Raw genomic sequence first — 20,502 nt, 5'->3', positions numbered from 1 at the left:
TTGGCCCATGGGCGAGAATATTTTCCTTTACACAAAACTCATGTTTTTGTTTCGCAAATACAGAAGAAGAAGAAGAAAATAATTTATTAAGGCGTCGCATGATCAGTGAAACAGTATTATTGTATATCATCCGGCCGATATGGCCTATGGGAAACCAAATATCTCATGAGTAAAAATAAAAGCACATGGTGTGCTAAAAACACAGATGTTAAAAAAAAAATTAAGTAAATGATTGGATAGATATAGGTAAATAAAATAGATGGATACAACTACATGTGCAACAGTCATAGCAATGCGAGACAGACGACGTGCGCCTGGACCTATGGCATATTACTAATTTTTGTAAAATGCTTTCTACGCTGAAACATCCGGTATTACATAGATGTATTCCTTCAAGTATCATACACAAAATTTAAGTCATTTTAACTTAATTCAACGATTTTATAACGATATTGAAATATTTCGCCCATGGGCGAGAAAAAGACTTGGCCCATGGGCGAGAATATTTTCCTTTGCTCAACAGTTTTAGTTTCGCAAATACATTAAGGGATTATAACCATGACACATGATTCAACTCATTTTAACTTAATTCAACTAATTTTTGGCGTTATTAAAATATTTCGCCCATGTTTTCGTCAGTCTCTTTAAAGAATTAACTAATTGTTTACAAAGTATATTGTATCATGTAAAACACACTTTGTATTATATCATTACATTACTATTTTAAAAGGGCCTTTGGTTGGATGTTTCCTTTGCAGAATTTCACCTTTTTTACATATTTCAACGATCTTTAATGAACCCGGCCTTATCTCTCAAAACGTTTTGACAGTTTATCATACAAATTCATGCGCGTATACACCAATTCATTGGCGTTATTTTTCAACGAATTAAAGTTTAGTTTGTTTCTTTTTCACTTCCCATTTTATGTCTCGTTAATACATCACACTGGGAAATTAAGTGACAATAGATATGCAATATACAGGTACACGTGCGCGTATTTAATGTGGAAAAAAACCCGATTCGTCTTTTATTGCAGAACGTCTAGCTGAATATCTCACATTCTAACGAAATCTCGAAATAATAATTTCATTATATGCGGTGCGATGTTTACAGGCGATTGAGTGAATATTATGACACTAAAGCAACTTTTAAATGCATCGTCTCTTTTGGTACGAAAATGGTAACAGTTCAGAAAAAAAACAGCCTTCTTATGATAATTCTCATATTCTCATTGGTACGTTGTATCTAATTACAGTGTCGGCATTATTTACAGGTGATTCTACAATACCTGCTCTCGGTCAATTACGATCTACCACACCACGCGCGAATAAACAGTTATGCAGGTGTTGCTGTGGGCAAATACCTAGCCTGTATATGTATATTTTTTTGTGGATACATGTATTACATATTTACGTTGATATGTGGATATATTAAGCACAAAAAAGTTTATGAAAGATGAATTAGTGCCTTGATATATTCAACGAGATGTGTATCATCGTTTGATGGGTCATTCAATAAAAGTATGTTTGGAGGAGATATCAAAGGAGCCGCCCAATATACACAGTGTCGTCCGGTGAACTACCACCCCATCCTGTCCGTAAGAGTTATGTAATCGGTACACAAATATATTTGATGCGGTGTCAGTGTGGAAGGAGTTTGAATTACGTCCGCCACTGGCCACAGAGGTAATCCAGAAAGTATAGTAACAATCAACAAGGTCAATGCCGTACTAATTACCTAGTGACGCATGTAACAACGACTGTCAATCTGTCTGCTACAGCTACCATACCATCATCCCTGTCACAACTGGCATATCAACGGCTTATTCAAAATATTAATTGTAGAAACGTCGTTGAGTGACTAACGTATGTCGTATACAGTCCTCATATTTGATATACAAAAAAGGAAATACGTCAACTGGGAATAAAATCAATTGTAAGACCGCATAGACCATAAAACCGAATTAAATATGTCTTGGTATCATCTCTTGTGTATTAGATGAGGGTAATGACCTGAAATGTTTTAACGTTAGATTAGGAAGGAGAAACATTAAAGTGTTTTATAATACTAGTCATTTGGTTTAGGTTAACTTCAAAGTGTGATTTTAACTTTAAAATTATTTTGTGTGTCTGTTATCTCCCTCCTGTTTGTTCTAGCCGTGTGAATGATGGAGAAAGATTCTTTGAAACATTATTAGAAAATTTTATATGTATGAAGGAATCATCTGCTTGTGTGGAGACTTCAATGCGAGAATAGGAAAGAACCAGGATTTCATTGAGGGTGTGGACTGTATACCGGAAAGAGTGACTATTGATAGTGGTGAGAATTCTTATGGGACGTTGTTTTTGGATTTTTTGACTGAAAGCAATTTGTGTGTATTGAACGGGCGTAAGGGTGACCAGGATTTCACGAATGTAAAGAATGGTGCGTCAGTGGTTGACTATGTTGTTGCTGCGCATGAACAATTGTCGTATTTTCAGTGTTTTGATGTTATTCGTATGTCATCCTTGATTAACCCAACAAACGTCCCCGACGCTGTCCCCGATCATTCTGTTTTAACTTGGCAAATATCACTGCCCTCCACTGTCAGTCCGGTTAACAACCCCCCTGATACAGTCGAGTTACCAGCTCAGCCCCGAAGATACAGGCAGGATAGGATACCAGAATATTTTCTACGCCATCCCGACTCACTCGATAGACTTAATGAGGCAATAAAGAATATTGAGACTGAATTGTCCAATAAAAACAACGTTAATGCAGCTTATTATGAATTTGTAACTTTCATGCATCACGAACTTGATAAAACGGTTGGTGGGTCGGTCCTTCAAGGAAAGTGTAGAAACAACAAGGGTAAATCGTTTTACAAGCCTTATTGGTGTCAAGAACTACAAGAGCTGTGGGACGTGTCGTGCGCAGCTGAACGCCAGTGGTTGAGATGTAAATCGCCTGTTCGAAAAAAAGACTTGAAAAAATCATTTGTAGCAGCGCGAAAATCTTTTGACCGAACACTACGGAAACTTAAGCGCTCTTACCGGGCTACCAGCGACTACTTGATAAGTACAACAGTAAAAATTCAAGGGATTTCTGGAGAACTATTGGGAAGATTGGAGTGGCAAACGACAGGGACACCAGCATTCCATGGGAAGTTCATTCCGGAGATAGCATATCTACAGACAAGCATGTTGTGTTAAATACGTGGAAGGTCAACTACAGCGAGCTGTTTGTAGCCGACACAAACTCTAAGTTTGATGAAAGACATTTCAAGAACATTTCTGAAGAACTGTTTCATAATAACGTAGTCATCGATGCTGTCTTCGACAAATCCAGTTTGAACGCTCCGATTACATCTGTAGAAGTCGAGAATGCAGTGTCAAGAACAAAATTCGGAAAAGCCACTGGTTGTGACTCCATACCAGCCGAAGCTCTTAAAAATGGAAGTTGCATCGAGATTCTTCTGAAGCTATTCAGGTACCGTTTTGAAAATAGAACCTGTCCTGACCTGTGGAAGCGTAGTATAATTCAGCCGTTGAAGAAACCGAATAACGATCCCAGGGATCCGTTAGGCTATCGAGGTATTTCGCTTTTGTCGGTACCATGCAAGATCTACGCTGATATACTTAACAATAGACTTTCCAGTTGGTTAGAAGAAAACAACGTCTTGGCAGAGGAACAGAATGGCATCCGTAAAAAGAGAGGTACTCAAGAGCATTTATTAACGCTGTATTCAACCTTGCATAACAGAAAACTGTCCAAACAATCCACATTCGTCTGTTTTATAGATGCCATGAAAGCGTTCGACAAAGTGAACAGAGACTGCCTATGGTACAAACTCCGTAAACTAGGAATAGACGGAAAATTCTATGAAGCTGTTACGTCCATGTATGAAAACACTACAGGACAAGTCCGCGTCAATGGATATTTAACAGACCTGTTTAATGTTAACACCGGGGTGAGACTAGGTTGTGTCCTGTCACCTACGCTCTTTGCAGTTTTTATTAACGACCTGGCCAGTGAAATTAACTCTCTTCAGTGTGGCGTCAGTGTTGGCGACTCGATGCTAAGTATACTCCTCTACGCAGACGATATTGCTTTGATTGCTCCAAACGAAGCCAGTTTACAACGTATGATGGACGTCGTCGCAAGGTGGTGCTCTAAGTGGCGTCTGCTGATAAACATCGACAAGACGAAGGTGGTTCACTTCCGACCAACAGGTGTGGAACGTCGAGCGCGTCGTTTGTTATTGGCACGGAAAAGATCAGCTTTGCCCACGCTTATAAATATTTGGGATTGTGGTTTCAAGAACTCTTGGATCTAAATTATTGTGCTAAGGAACTTGCGAAGTCGGCTAATAGAGCTTTGGGAGTTCTCATTTGTAAATTCAAAGCGGTAGGAGGCATGGCGTATGATGTCTTCAACACATTGTACAGTAATTTGGTGCAACCAATTTTATCTTACGGCTCTGCGATCTGGGGTTTAAGAGAATTTAGATGCATTAATAATGTTTTACACCGCGCCTGCAGATTTTTCTTGGGCGTCGGAAATAAAACTCCCAACCTAGCTGTTCGTGGCGAGATGGGCTGGCTTTCGTCGATAACTCTTCAAAACTTAGAAACATTACGACTGTGGAAGAAAATAATATCTCTTGAATCTGATCGAAAGATTACTGTGATAGTGAACTGGTCTAAACGCTTCCGGAAATCATGGGTAAATTCTGAAAAGGTTTGATTCAAGTAATCTGGACATGTATAATATTGCTGAAAATGATTTCAAAGTTCTTAAGGACCGTATCATTGCCGCCGACGCTGACTCTTGGTGGGTGGATCTATGGAATGACAGGGGATTAACCAATGGGAACAAACTGCGGACCTACAGGCTATTCAAGGCATCCGCACACGTCGAGTCTTATGTCCGGAATATTCTGAACAGACAACAGCGTAGTGTTCTTGCAAAATTGAGATGTGCGACTTTACCTTTAGAAATTGAGCTCGGCAGATTCCGGCGACCGATTACCCCACTTAATGACCGTATATGTCAGTTCTGTGATGAACATCAAGTTGAAGACGAGACCCATTTCCTGATCAACTGTACCCTTTTCTCTGATATTCGCTACGACCTATGGAGGAAAGCCTGCATTGCCAATTCACAGTTTCTGAGTTTCCACCCTTGTGATCAACTTCGCTTCCTTATGCAGTGTGTCAGCTTGTGTAAACCTCTGGCCGCAACAGTGACGTCAATGTTTCTCCGGCGACAACGTGCCGGGCAGTGATGTATATAATGTGTATGTTTTTGTGAGTGATAGATGAGTATGTGGGTAGTGTTTGTATGTGATGTACGCGCACGTGATATTGAGTGGATGTGGTGAACAGCATGTGTGATTGAAAATGAAATGCGTGTAATATTTATGTGTGTGTGTGTGTGTGCGTGCGTGGGTGCGTGCGTGCGTGCGTGTGTGTGTACTTTCGATTATGTTTGTGTATTATTCTTGCCAATTTATATAATGGATAATTTAATGATGTTAAGTGCCTCATAGATCCTTCATGGGTCGGCTGATGTTTTTATAAATCATACGTATGTATACGTGTAATGTTTTTTACTGTTTTTAAACACCAGGTGGCACTATAATAAAATAATTTTCTTCTTCTTTCTTCTTTAAACAAAAAGGCTACATGTATACTGAAATCGGTGTCCACTGTTAAAAGGGTATTAGTGCAGTCAGCCATGGTAAATGGAGAGACAATAATAAGGTGATTAATTATTGTCTGTTGCAGAATATGCGGTAAAAGCGTAGTCATTTATACATATACACATTACACATATACAGATGAAATACACGATATGATACAGTGCAAGAACAAACTAGGATACGGTTTCTATTAAAAAGAATGATACGACTATGGGTTTAATTAACATGTTTGATATTTCAGGCCAACACGGTTGAGATACAGCATCGGCATACTCAACTGGAGTTGTTTTCTGCCGGTCGTAAGTTCATCGTTTGACTGAGCACACTTGTGTCGAGGTTGTGATATTTTCTTCTCTTTGTTGGCAGCCTGCCACCGGCCTGAGTTTTGAGAAAGGTCTCAGCATGGGACTATTAATTTCTTCTTAAAGATTTAAAAAAGCTTACAAACTTGTAGATGTTGGGGCGGTAAGGACCAAACTTTTTTCAGCTCAGAGTGCCACTCTTCCCAGTGTTAGTGGTCCTGGAACCAATAGTGTCGTATACGACTTTAAAGTGAATACATCTACAGTGTACCAAGCTTGCTGATGGCGGCCAAACAGCTGACACATCATCACTGAAGAACAAAACATGTCGAATACTAGTGTTATGAAGATCTCTCCACCTCAGTATTTCAGACAGTGAGTGTCTTACGAACATTTAACACAATCGTACAGAACTTTGATGACGAATAAAAGTAAGAAAAAGTGTGAAAATACTAAAACAACGAAAACAAAGTGCGCGAAATCTCCGACACCTGCCATTGAAAATGTAAACAAAGACACAGAAGTGAGTGATGTGGGTAGAGTCATATCAGAGAGTCTGAATTTGTTATCTGGACAAAATATGGACCTACCGCAACCACAGCCAGTGCAATCGGTCCCCAGCCATGACGGGATGTGGACCCCACCCCAACACTACCTACCCTACATGTCGACACATAGTCAAGGGGCCCCCCAAGGGTTTTGTCATCTAACACCTCAGGCAAATCAACTGCTTGAGTTGACAAGTAAAATGAACTTGGTTCTCTCTAAATTTGACAAACTAGATCTGGTGGAAAGTGCAGTGCATGACATTAACACTAAAATTTCACAAATGGGACAGAAAATAGAGAATACTGATAACAAGCTTCAACGTCTCCAAGATAGTGTGGATTTTATGAGCGCACAGTATGATGAGGTGCTAAAAGAACAACAGCAGACAAAAGACCTGACAAAAGCAATAGAAAAGAAACAAGCATTAGAAACAGCGTATCTTAACGAGGAAATAGGAAAAAATATACACTGTATTGATACACTATCCAATAACTTGCATGATACAAGGGGAGAAATGTTGGACCTACAATGGAGGGGGATGAGAAACAATCTGCTATTCAGTTGTATAGAAGAGGAGGATCAGGAGAACACAGAAGAGAAACTGAGAACCTTCATCAGAGACAAACTGAAGGTGGAAGAGGAGATAGTGTTTGAAAGAGTGCATCGTCTCGGACCACATCGTCCTTCCCGGATTCGCCCCGTTATTGCGCGTTTTCTCCACTATCCACAACGAGAGACTGTGAGAGCTGCTGCACCGTCAAACTTAAAAGGAACAAGGTATGGTGTGAACGAGCAACTACCGAAAGAGTGGAATGAACGTCGTAAGACTCTTTTACCAATTTACAGATGAGCCAGGCAGAACCAGGAAAATGCTAAACTTGTCAGAGACAAACTATTTATTAATGGAGAAAGAGTATACCCTGAAGGAAACAGCCCTCGCTACTAGGACAGTCAAGGAGATCATGCACCCGGACCTCATCATACAAATGTAAATAGAGAATATGCTGCTACTCCTCGTTATAACAACGTAAACAAAGAGGGACACAAATGTGATTTGCAGATTAGCAATGATGTTATCTTAACGCAACAGGTAAACTGTCTCTTTATAAATGTATGTGGACTCAAGTCAAAATTGTTATCACCGGAGTTTTGTGAATTTATTGAACGATTTGAAATTTTGTGTTTTGCTGAGAGTAAGCTTGATTGCTATGATACTGTAGAATTACCTAATTACAAATCCTTTAGTTACCCAAGGACACAACGTCACTCAGTACGCTCAGGGGGGATTATAGTGTGTATTAAGAATGACATTGTTGACAGGGTTACCGTTGAACCATACAAGAAGAATATCATGCTTGGTACTACATATATACCACCTGAAGGATCACCTTACTTTACACCAGAATGTTTCACAAACTTAGAAAATGATATAATTGATTATAGAAATAATGATAATATTATTGTAATGCTTGGTGATTTCAATGCAAGAACTAACAATAAGTCAGATATTATTAATGTTGATGATACAGACACACAATATAGAAACATACCGGATGAGTTATTAGAAGAAATGCTAGATCAACATATATTGAGTGAACATGGAATGACAAAAGATAGGTGCTCTATGGATACTGGGCATGTGAACAATCATGGTAACACACTTTTGGGTTTGTGTAAAAATAATAATTTATTTATTCACAATGGAAGAATTGGAAGTGATAAGTCTATAGGAAAAGTAACATGCAAAGGTACAAGTGTGGTGGACTACTCAATTTCAACATATGATGCTATTCAGTACATATCAGATTTCACAGTACATGAATTTGATCCCTTATTTTCAGATGTACATAGTGCAATCTCTCTCACACTGAACATACCACCAATAACCATAGACACTGAACCTCACAACACCACACCCATTCAAATCAAAACTAGGAAATGGAACAAAAGACTATCTCAGGAATATACTGCTGCTGTCAACACAGATGAAATCAATCACATCAACCAGCAACTTATAGAGGTAGGATTCGGTGAAAACAAAGAAAATAGCCTTAATGACATTGTGGATAAATTAAGTGAAATTTTCATCAAGGCAGCTAAAGATACATTTGGAACTTACACCATCAGGGAATTGAACACTGTAAAACATGTTAAATTAATTAAACCATGGTTTGGCAAAGAGTGCAAAATAGCACGAAGGAAGTACCACAAGGCCAGGACATTTTTTAATAAAGATAAAACAACACAAAATAAAATGAGGCTCGTAAACGCAAGCAGAACATATAAAAAGACTCTTGTCAAATATAGTAGACTCCATAGAGATGTGTTGCAAAAGAAGATAGATAATCTGCAACACCATGACACTAAATCTTTCTGGAAATTGTTAAAACGTGGAACAAGAAATGATAAATCACCACCTATTGACGAGCTTTTTGAATATTTTAGGGCACAGAATGAAAATAGTGAGATTGAAACAGATACGAACATTGACTTTAATACAGACTCACATGATACTGTTCTGAATCAGCCAATAACAACACCTGAAATATTGCATGCTATATCACAGCTGAAACACAACAAGGCAAGTGGAATAGACAACATTATAAATGAATATATCACAAGTACACAACATATTATGCTTAAAACTTATGAACTTTTGTTTAACAAGATACTTGACAGTGGACATTTCCCAACAACATGGCTAAAAGGAATCATAAAACCAATTTACAAAAACAAAGGAGACATTAATAATCCAGAAATTTACCGGCCCATTACATTAGTCAGTTGTCTGAGTAAACTATTCACCTCGGTTCTAAATAACAGACTTACCACATTTTTGAACTCAATAGATGCTATATCAGAAGTGCAAGCAGGATTTAGGAAGGGATACTCGACAATGGATCACATATTTACTCTTTATAGCCTATTAGACATCTTGAAGAATCGAAAACAAAAATTATTCTGTTGTTTTATTGACTTTGAAAAAGCATTTGACAATATTTGGAGAATTGGACTTTCGGGTAAACTTATTAAAGAAGGTATACACGGTAAATGTCTACAAGTTATCCTAAATATGTATAAAGGAATTAAATCATGTGTGACTAACAAAGATGAAACAAGTCCAATGTTCTCATGTACTAAAGGTGTCAGACAGGGAGAGAACTTATCACCTCTTCTTTTCTCCATCTTCCTAAATGACCTTGAACCTTTTCTTATATCTCAAGAATGTGAAGGTATAACTGTTAATAATGACTGCCAAGAATCAATTATAACTACATCAATAGTTCTTTTTGCATTATTATACGCCGATGACACAGTACTAATAGCAAACTGTAAGGAAGACCTACAGAAACTACTAGATGGATTCACACAATACTGTAAACACTGGAAATTGAAAATTAACGTAAAAAAGTCCCAAGTAATAATTTTTGGAGGAATCAAGAAACACTACGAAACCAAATTCTCTCTGTGCAATAAACATTTAGAAAACGTTAAATCATACAAATACTTAGGTATTATATTTAATAAAAACTGTACATTTAATGTAAACAAGAAAGAACTGTGTGAGAAGGCAGCAAAGGCAGTCCATTTTATCTTAACAAAATCTAGATATTATAACTTATCTATAAGTTGTCAGTTAAAACTATTTGATGCTATTGTTCTACCAATTTTAATATATGGATGTGAAGTATGGGGTTTTGAAAATTTATCAATGATTGAAAATGTACATTTATCTTTTTTAAGAAAACTAATTCCTGTAAAGAAAAGTACACCTTTATATATGATATACGGCGAAACAGGCCGAAAACCTCTGTATATTACTGTCATGACAAGAATCATCACTTTTTGGGGAAGATTGCTATCTGGAAAAGCCACAAAACTTTCATTAATTGTGTATAAAAATTTGTATTATAACTACACTGTAAATAATCAACACCAAAATTGGCTAAAGTTTGTTAAACATATTCTTGTTATGACAGGTAATAACAATGTTTGGATAAATCAGTCATTTTCATCAGTTGATTGGCTTACATGTGTGATTAGAACTTGTTTGGAAGATCAGTTTATACAACGGTGGAATCCTGATGTCACAAATTCAAGTAAAGGAAAATTTTATAAAGTCAATATAAAAAAAGTCAATTATAAAGATAATATCTCACTGGAAACATATCTGTGCAATTTACCAAAACGAGTGTACATACCACTACTACTTTGCAGAACCTCTTGCCATTATTTACCGATTGAATGTGGAAGATGGAATCACACCCCTTTATTAGATAGAAAGTGTACTGTTTGTAAAAGCCAAGACATTGCGGATGAATATCATTATATTTTTAAATGTGAATATTTTAAAGAAGTAAAACAATTATACATACCAAAGACCCTTATTGTACATCCATCTATGTTTAAACTTCAACAGATGTTTCATTGTAAAAATAATATCTTCTTGAAAAAATTATCAAAATATTGTAAAATAGTAATGGCTACATTTAAATAACTATTAAAGCTGCCATCACTATTATACGTCACATCTCCTGTTAAACCTCAACATGCTACTTTTTGTAGCCTTGGGCGTAATAAAGTTCTGTACAAGTAACTTTTAACTGTATCATATATACTCATGATAAGCAATTATTTTCGTTCCTAATTCGAATGAGCACATTCTGGGGCTAAATCTGCAAAAGGACAGACAAAATATTTCTTTGTACAATGCAAACGATACAAACGTAGCGGCTGATAAAAGAGACAATGACTTAATAATCTGCAATATATCATTTGTTCTCGTTAAATCTATTGTACATATTGAAGTGATTGTAAAGTTTCAAAGAGTACTTAAATGTTGTGGTATTATGAATGAATTTAGAATATCAATAGCGAAAAACAGTCACCATATGGGATGTACATGTATAACTTGTCTTCCAGCACCACGCTTGTGCCGAGGCCCGTGGTCATAAAACTAATCGGTCCTATAAAAGGAGCAATAATCCCGCTGTACTTGCTATGGTTCACTCCCAATTGTCAGACGACCTAATCATCGGACAGACCAGTCAAGTGTGACCAGTGTACCTGCCTGGTCTTACCTCCTAATTACTGAGCTGCCCAATACTGTCATACTGAGTGATAGAGATTAACCAGATTATGATTGTGTTTGTAAGTTGCGTTTGATCTGTGTCGGGTTGCAGTTGTTTTATTAGGCAAGACCAGGGGTATTTTTTTCAATGAAACCTTTCAACCGTTGAGTTTGTTTTGCATTCATGTCATTAAATACATTGTTAGGTAGAATAATATCACGTTATATAGATTAAACATCTCCCTAACCTGAGTATAATCTCACATGTACTCTAAGTACCGTACTATATTACTTTGAGGAGACATTAAGTAGGCATTGTATGCTGTCGGAATGACTTTACGCAAATCCCTGCGTCAATGGACCCGTGAAGATCCGGGATAGAACAGATCTTCAACAACCCATTCTTGGCTTAAAAGGCGACAGCGCTTGTCGTAAGAGGCGACTACAGTGATCGGGTGATCAGGTTCGCTGACCTGGTTGATGCATGTCACCGTATCCCAATTGCGTGGATCGATGCACATGATGTCAATCACTGGATTGTCTGGTCCAGACTCGATTATTTACAGACCGCCGTCATATAGCTGAAATATTGTGCGGCGTTAAACAACTAATAAACAAACTAAACTTTGAGGAATACACAACAATGACGAGGTATGCATACTCGCAATCGACCTGAATCCAGTTACTGGAATGTCAAACCCGGACTTGGTTAAAACAAGAATTGCAGTTAGATCCGCTACATGTTGTAGATCTCCTGTAGTCAAGAGATACAATACCGAGGCAGCAATGTCAATTTATGAGGGACAGACAACTACTCCAACATATATAAACAGAGCAGCCAAAGATAAAAATGAAATAATATCATGTACGAAAATATTAACACAAAAAGAGAAAGTGTATGAGTACTAAAACTTGCAATAGATATGTGTATCCTACGTGCACACATGAGTCCCATTCGACAGTCTACCACACCCGAATAACTGTCAAACAAGTTTGGGTACCCCTTGTGTTCAGGCAAGTTATTTAATTCAATAATTTTGTATTAAAATCCTTTTCAATTTGTTTTCACCACTTTCCCTATTCCATTCCATGCATGTTTATGTTGCTACATCTTATTGCTCATGTTCCCAAGTATTATAAAACACTTTAATGTCTCTCCTTCTTAATCTAACGTTAAAACACTTCAGGTCATTACCATCATCTAATACACAAGAGATGATACCCAGACATATTTAATTCGGTTTTATGGTCTATGCGGTCTTACAAATGATTTTATTAGTCTATAAATTTATGTCTAGTACATAGTTTCACAAACAGGGCTGTTAGCTGATATAAGGAAGGTAACATCCAGTTGAATTCCCAGTTGACGTATTTACTCTTTTTTTAAATCAAATATGAGGACTGTATGCGACATACGTTAGTCTATCAACGACGTTTCTACAATTAATATTTTGAATAAGCCGTTGATATGCCAGTTGTGACAGGGATGATGGTATGGTAGCTGTAGCAGACAGATTGACAGTCGTTGTTACATGCGTCACTAGGTAATTAGTACGGCATTGACCTTGTTGATTGTTTTTATACTTTGAGGATTACCTCTGTGGCCAGTGGCGGACGTAATTCAAACTCCTTCCACACTGACACCGCATCAAATATATTGCGGTGTAGACGTTGGTGGTAGTCTTCTCAGTCTTTTGATGTATGCTGATGACATAGCATTAATTGCGCCAAATGAGCATTCATTACAATCAATGCTTCACTGCGTTGCTGATTGGTGTAAGAGATGGCGAATTAAAGTTAATACCAGCAAAACTAAAGTAGTACATTACCGGCCACCATCTGTGAAACGAACATCATTTGAGTTTCAGTGTGGCAATGACAACATTGACATATGCTCATCATACAAATATCTTGGTTTATGGCTAGAAGAACACTTAAATTTGAATCCTACAGCCAAAGAAATCGCCAAATCCGCGAGTAGAGCTCTGGGTGTAATTATAAGTAAATTTAAACTATTTGGAGGAATGCCATATGACGTATATAATACGCTATTCAATAATCTTGTTCAACCAATTTTATCATATGGCTCAGTTATTTTTGGCAATCGAGAATTCAGTTGTATAAACGCAGTTCAAAATAAAGCTTGTCGTTTTTTTCTCGGGGTGGGTAAATATACTTCAAATTTAGCTGTCCGGGGCGAGATGGGTTGGCCTGCTCAGCTTACTAAACAGAAAATAGAAGTTTTCCGATTTTGGAGAAAGATAAACTCTGTTCCGCCATCTAGACTTGTTTCACAGATTCGAAATTGGTCTCTTACCTTCCGCAAATCATGGGATAAGACAGTTAACGCAATGTTTATATCACTACAACTTCCATCTATGGATTTGTTTAATTTCTCTATTAGTGAATTCCATTTAATCACACGCACTTTGAGATGCAAAGACGCCGATTGTTGGTCACGTGATTTATGGAATGACACTGGTCATGAACATGGGAATAAGTTGAGGACTTTCAGACTCTTTAAGAATACTCTAAATACGTCGACCTATGTCCGCTCTGTTTTAGACAGACAGCAACGTAGTACCTTGGCAAAACTACGCTGCAGTTGTCTCCCTTTGGAGGTTGAAGTTGGTCGCTACTCCCGCCCAAAGACACCACTACACCTCCGTTTATGTAGGTAGGTTATTTGACCGCCAGTGTGTCGAACACGAAGTACATTTCCTCACAGAATGTGAATTCTACTCTGATCTACGATATGACTCTTCTCATTTGTTTTCTCCAATACATACTTGTCTAAGAAGTTTAACCCCAGAAGACCAATTTATATATGTTATGCAGAATGACAGTCTAGCTATTCCCCTAGCCGCAGTTGCTACTGCTATGTATAAAAGAAGAAAATTTCAACTTGCATTGTAAGTAGTGCACTTCTGATCCACAAGTATCTCACTAAACGATACTAGCATAATCTCTTCATATAAAACTGAGCTATTTTTTTTATCTCTCGTGTCTCATAGGCCAACCGGCCGGGTGGTATATTATATATTTTGTCTTGTACTTTGAATGTATGTATTTTTATACTGCGTGACACGCAAATAAAATACTATCTTATCTTATCTTATCTTATATTTGTGTACCGATTACATAACTCTTACGGACAGGGTGGGGTGGTAGTTCACCGGACGACACTGTGTATATTGGGCGGCTCCTTTGATATCTCCTCAAAACATACTTTTATTGAATGACCCATTAAACGATGATACACATCTCGTTGAATATATCAAGTCACTAAATTCATCTTTCATGAACTTTTTTTTTTGTCTTTGTGCTTATAATATCCACATATCAACGAAAAATATGTAATACATGTTTCCACACAAAAATATACATATACAGGCTAGGTATTTGCCCACAGCAACACCTGCATAACTGTTTATTCATGCGTGGTGTGGTAGATCGTAATTGACCGAGAGCAGGTATTGTAGAATCACCTGTAAATAATGCCGACACTGTAATTAGATACAACGTACTAATGAGAATATGAGAATTATCATAAGAAGGCTTTTTTTTTTCTGAACTGTTACCATTTTCATACCAAAAGTGACAATGCATTTAAAAGTTGCTTTAGTGTCATAATATTCACTCAATCACCTGTAAACATCGCACCCCATATAATGAAATAATTATTTCGAGATTTCGTTAGAATGTGAGATATTCAGCTAGACGTTATGCAGTGAAAGACGAATCGGTTTTTTTCCCCATTAAAATACGCGCACGTGTACCTGTATATTGCATATCTATTGTCACTAATTTCCCAGTGTGATGTGTTAACGAGACTTAAATGGGAAGTGAAAAAGAAACAAACTAAACTTTAATTCGTTGAAAAATAACGCCAATGAATTGGTGTACACGCGCATGAATTTGTATGATAAACTGTCAAAACGTTTTGAGAGATAAGGCCGGGTTCATTAAAGATCGTTGCAATATGTAAAAAAGGTGAAATTTGTAAAACTTCTGCAAAGGAAACATCCAACCAAAGGCCCTTTTAAAATAGTAATGTAATGATATAATACAAAGTGTGTTTTACATGATACAATATACTTTGTAAACAATTAGTTAATTCTTTAAAGAGACTGACGAAAACATGGGCGAAATATTTTAATAACGCCAAAAATTAGTTGAATTAAGTTAAAATGAGTTGAATTATGTGTCATGGTTATAATCCCTTATTGTATTTGCGAAACTAAAACTGTTGAGCAAAGGAAAATATGCTTGCCCATGGGCGAAATATTTCAACATCGCTATAAAATCGTTGAATTAAGTTAAAATGAGTTAAATTTTGTGTATGATACTTGATGGAATACAAGTTAAGTATTTGCGAAACAAAAACATGAGTTTTGAGTAAAGGAAAATATTCTCGCCCATGGGCCAAGCCTTTTTCTCGCCCATGGGCGAAATATTTCAATATCGCTATAAAATCGTTGAATTAAGTTAAAATGAGTAAAATTTTGTGTCATGATACGTGAAGGAATGTATTAAAATATATTTGCGAAACAAACACATAAGTTTTGTGTAATGGAAAATATTCTCGCCCATGGGCCAAGCCTTTTTCTCGCCCATGGGCGAAATATTTCAATATCGCTATAAAATCGATGAATTAAGTTAAAATGAGTTAAATTTTGTGTATGATACTTGATGGAATACAAGTTAAGTATTTGCGAAACAAAAACATGAGTTTTGTGTAAAGGAAAATATTCTCGCCCATGGGCCAAGCCTTTTTCTCGCCCATGGGCGAAATATTTCATATCGCTATAAAATCGTTGAATTAAGTTAAAATGAGTAAAATGTTGTGTCATGATACGTGAAGGAATGTATTAAAATATATTTGCGAAACAAACACATAAGTTTTGTGTAATGGAAAATATTCTCGCCCATGGGCCAAACCTTTTTCTCGCCCATGGGCTAACTATTTCAATATCGCTATAAAATCGTTGAATTAAGTTAAAATGAGTTAAATTTTGTGTATGATACTTGATGGAATACAAGTTAAATATTTGCGAAACTAAAACATGAGTTTTGTGTAAAGGAAAATATTCTCGCCCATGGGCCTGCCCATTGGCCAATCTTCGCAGGCCCATGGGCGAGATGGTGTAAATATTGAGTTTTGGAACTTTTTGTTTTCATTTTTTCTTCTTTAGTATGTTCCCATGAAAACAGCATGCTTATTTTTGTAAATACCTTTGACCGAGACTGGGTAAAGACCGTAGAGTTTCTGGACTTTTGGGTTTCCAGAATTAAAATGGGACGTGTTAAATCATTTTTCCTGACTTAAAAGTAACACAATCGTGCGGAACAGATTGTATAATTCTGGTCCACTTCCATATGACTATAGAGCTTACAATAAGCTTTCCGGTCCCGTTTGGATCAGTTTGGGTTTGCAGCCAAGATATCCATAGAATAGGTTCATCTCGGAATCTCCCATATCACTGGGGCTCCTCTTCAATTTTAATGGAGTTACTTGATTCTATCACAATTATACAGTTTTAGGGACTACGCATTTGAAACTAATCTGTTTACAGTAACAGGATAATGCTTAAATGTCATGTACAGATGAGAAAGTGGAATCGCGTCAATTAGGCGGACGAACTTTAAAACTATTAATAAACATTAAAATAAGCAATATCGGAAAAATATATATGCATATAATATCTGGCAATGTACACCAAAATCACATTCTACAAAAATAAATGTTAAAAACCGGTTGATATTCGTTTGCGTATTTGACGATTATATAACTTGCGAAAGTAAGTAAGTAAGTAAGTAAGTAAGTAAGTAAGTAAGTAAGTAAGTAAGCATATAATCCTTTTCCTATTCTCCTGAGCCTTGCGCTTTCCTAATTATTTTGACTAAAATTATTACCGTTATCATTGTATTAGTTAATCGGAAATGCGAGCCGATCAAGTCCGTGCCATCAATTTAAGCGTCACTGTACGATTCCGAACTTATCACGGGAATGTGTTTATGAATCATTGTCAAATAGTGGTGACATTAAATCTAGGAAACAATACGCGAAATCGCGCATGCACAGAACGGAAAATCTGGACAAGGCATTAAATAATCCGCATGCGCAGAACGATTGATTTCAGTTTTTGTTGGGGCCTGTAATCTAACACGCGAGAACTGACCAATGAAATTTGAGAAGTAGAAATACCGGTAGACGCTGTTGCTTGATTGACAGTGTGAATCAAGAAAGGGAGGAGCTTGATGATATCGTTCTCTCCCAGTAAATTCCGATGTCAAATAACGACGTTTTTTGGACGGAAAAACGATGGTTTGAAAACGTCCAAATAACGTATATCAAGGCAACAAGGCCACCGGTCATCCTGGGTAGATGTGGGACATCAAGGCAACACGGCCACTGGTCATCTTGGGTAGATGTTGTATATCAAGGAAACAAGGCCATTGGTCATCTTGGGTAGATGTTGTATATCAAGGAAACAAGGCCATTGGTCATCTTGGGTAGATGTTGTATATCAAGGAAACAAGGCCATTGGTCATCTTGGGTAGATGTTGTATATCAAGGCAACACGACCAACGGTCATCTTGGGTAGATGTTGTATATCAAGGCAACAAGGCAACAGGTCATCTGGGGTAGATGTGTTATATCAAGGAAACAACGTGAAGGCAACCGGTCATCTGGGGTAGATGTGGGACACCAAGGCAACACGAGAACCGGTCATCTGGGGTAGATGTGTTACATCAAGGCAACAAGGCAACCGATGACCACTGGGTGATGCAGGTGTCTAGTTACTGTAGATAGTTTAGCAATACCGGAACATTATCGATATCCCCAAATTTCTATTTTAAATACCTACATGCATTCTAAATTGATTGATTTTCCTTTAAAACTTGTTCATTTCGAGCATAGTACTAGTTGTGAGGTGAGACCATCTGCTTGCGCCACTGACAGTATAGTTTGAACTCCAGATTCATAATGTCATAACCAGGCCTCTGTGGCAACCTTTATGTCCTCGTCATCCTGGAAGCGTCTTCCTCGTAGAGCAGAATCCATTTGCCGGAACAGGAAATAGTCACTGGGGGCTAAGTTGTTGGTTGGATGGTTGGTTGTTTAACGCCGCACTCAGCAATATTCCAGCTATGTCACGGCGGTCTGTAAATAATCGAGTCTGGACCAGACAATCCAGTGATTGATAGCATGATCATCGATCCACGCAATTGGGAACGATGACATGCATCAACCAAGTCAGCGAGCCTGACCACCCGATCCCATTAGTCGCCTTTTACGACAAGCATAGTCGCCTTTTACGGCAAGCATGGGTTGCTGAAGACCTATTCTACCCCGGAAACTTCACCTGTCCTGGGGGCTAAGTCTTGGCTGTATTGTTAAATCACCCGCCCTACAGCCCAGACTTAGCCACCCAGTGACTATTTCCTGAAATCTGCCCTATGTGGAAGACGCTTCCAGGATGACGAGGACCTAAAGGCTGCCACAGAGGCGTGGTTAGAGGGCCAATCTGCGGGTTTCTATAAAAGTGGTATTAAAAGCTTGAAGGACAAATGGAATAAGGGTATTGAGATGAATGGAGATTATATTGAAAAGTAAAAGTGCAAAAGCTATTCTGCGACTTGGTCTTATATTGAAGTTGCAAAACTTGAACGCCCCTTGTAACAGACATTGCACTGTACACAAACGAAGCCGTGCTTTACAATGACAGTCCTGGACATGACGAAGGGAGTTTTTTCAATTTTCTTAAATGAATTTGCGTTGTGTTTCTTTCTTGTTTCAGTGTATGGATATGTTCACATACAATCAGAGATTCAAACATCGACCATTGCATTTGTGATCGGTACTGCGAAATATGTGTGTATCTATGACAAAGTAGTTTTCACGGGATGTGTATTGAGCAAGTATACAGTGTACAGCAAAGTCTTACATCACTTTGTTCACCTGCTTCGACAACAAAATGTAAAACTTCTCGAAGCACTCATAAAATGTAAATCCTTCCTCGAGTCAATGCTATTTTCAGTCTATGTTTTTCACATACGAAAGCCTGATGTTGTCACTTCAGCGGTAGATTTTTAGGAATATAAATTTCGTGTATTTTCTCATTATTTGAATTATTTAATACTTTTTCGAAATTTCGATTATGTCTAATTATTTCACATGTCTATTAAGAATAAGTTCATATGAATTTATGTTCAGTGCGTCATGAATGCTTCGTTGAAAATGGATTTCTGGTGTCCCCCAACGTGATATTGCTGTAATATTGCTAAAAGCGGCGTAAATCCGTACTCGCTCACTCGCTGTCTCGTAGAAAATGGTCGTCGTTAACGGTTAGGAAGAGTGACTTCTTTGAGAGACATTTAGAAGTCGGACTACTACGTAAGGATAATATATATGAATGAACAATTACTCTATTTGATTAAGGAGCGACGCTTTTGTGTAGGTTCTAACACAGTTATCAAGAAAGTGACGTACAGAGTATATATGACAAGCATAAAGCCTTAAGATAACACACACCTAGTTATAGCTAGCATAAACGTATTTTCGTAGTCTTTTTTCTCTCTACTGAAACGCCGGGATTTATTTGTGTGTATGTGTATGATTCCAGAAACTATGTAGACTTTGTTAATGCTGCTCACATAATTCGGATCCCATCTCTTAGCTATTTCTTAAAGCATCATCATGAAAAGTATGTGGCATATACATGCATTATAACATGTTACATTTTGTGCATTGTTATATCTGGCACAATTTAATGGACCCGTGAAGATCCGGGGTAGAATTGGTCTTCAGCAACCCATGCTTGTCGTAAGAGGCGACTCACGGGATCGGGTGGTCAGGCTCGTATCCCAATTGCGTGTATCGATGCTCATGA

This window comes from Haliotis rufescens, unplaced genomic scaffold (assembly GCF_023055435.1).
Source record: "Haliotis rufescens isolate VD_foot unplaced genomic scaffold, xgHalRufe1.0.p SCAF_20, whole genome shotgun sequence".
NCBI lineage: Eukaryota > Metazoa > Mollusca > Gastropoda > Lepetellida > Haliotidae > Haliotis > Haliotis rufescens.
Note: the sequence above shows the minus strand (reverse complement) of the source record.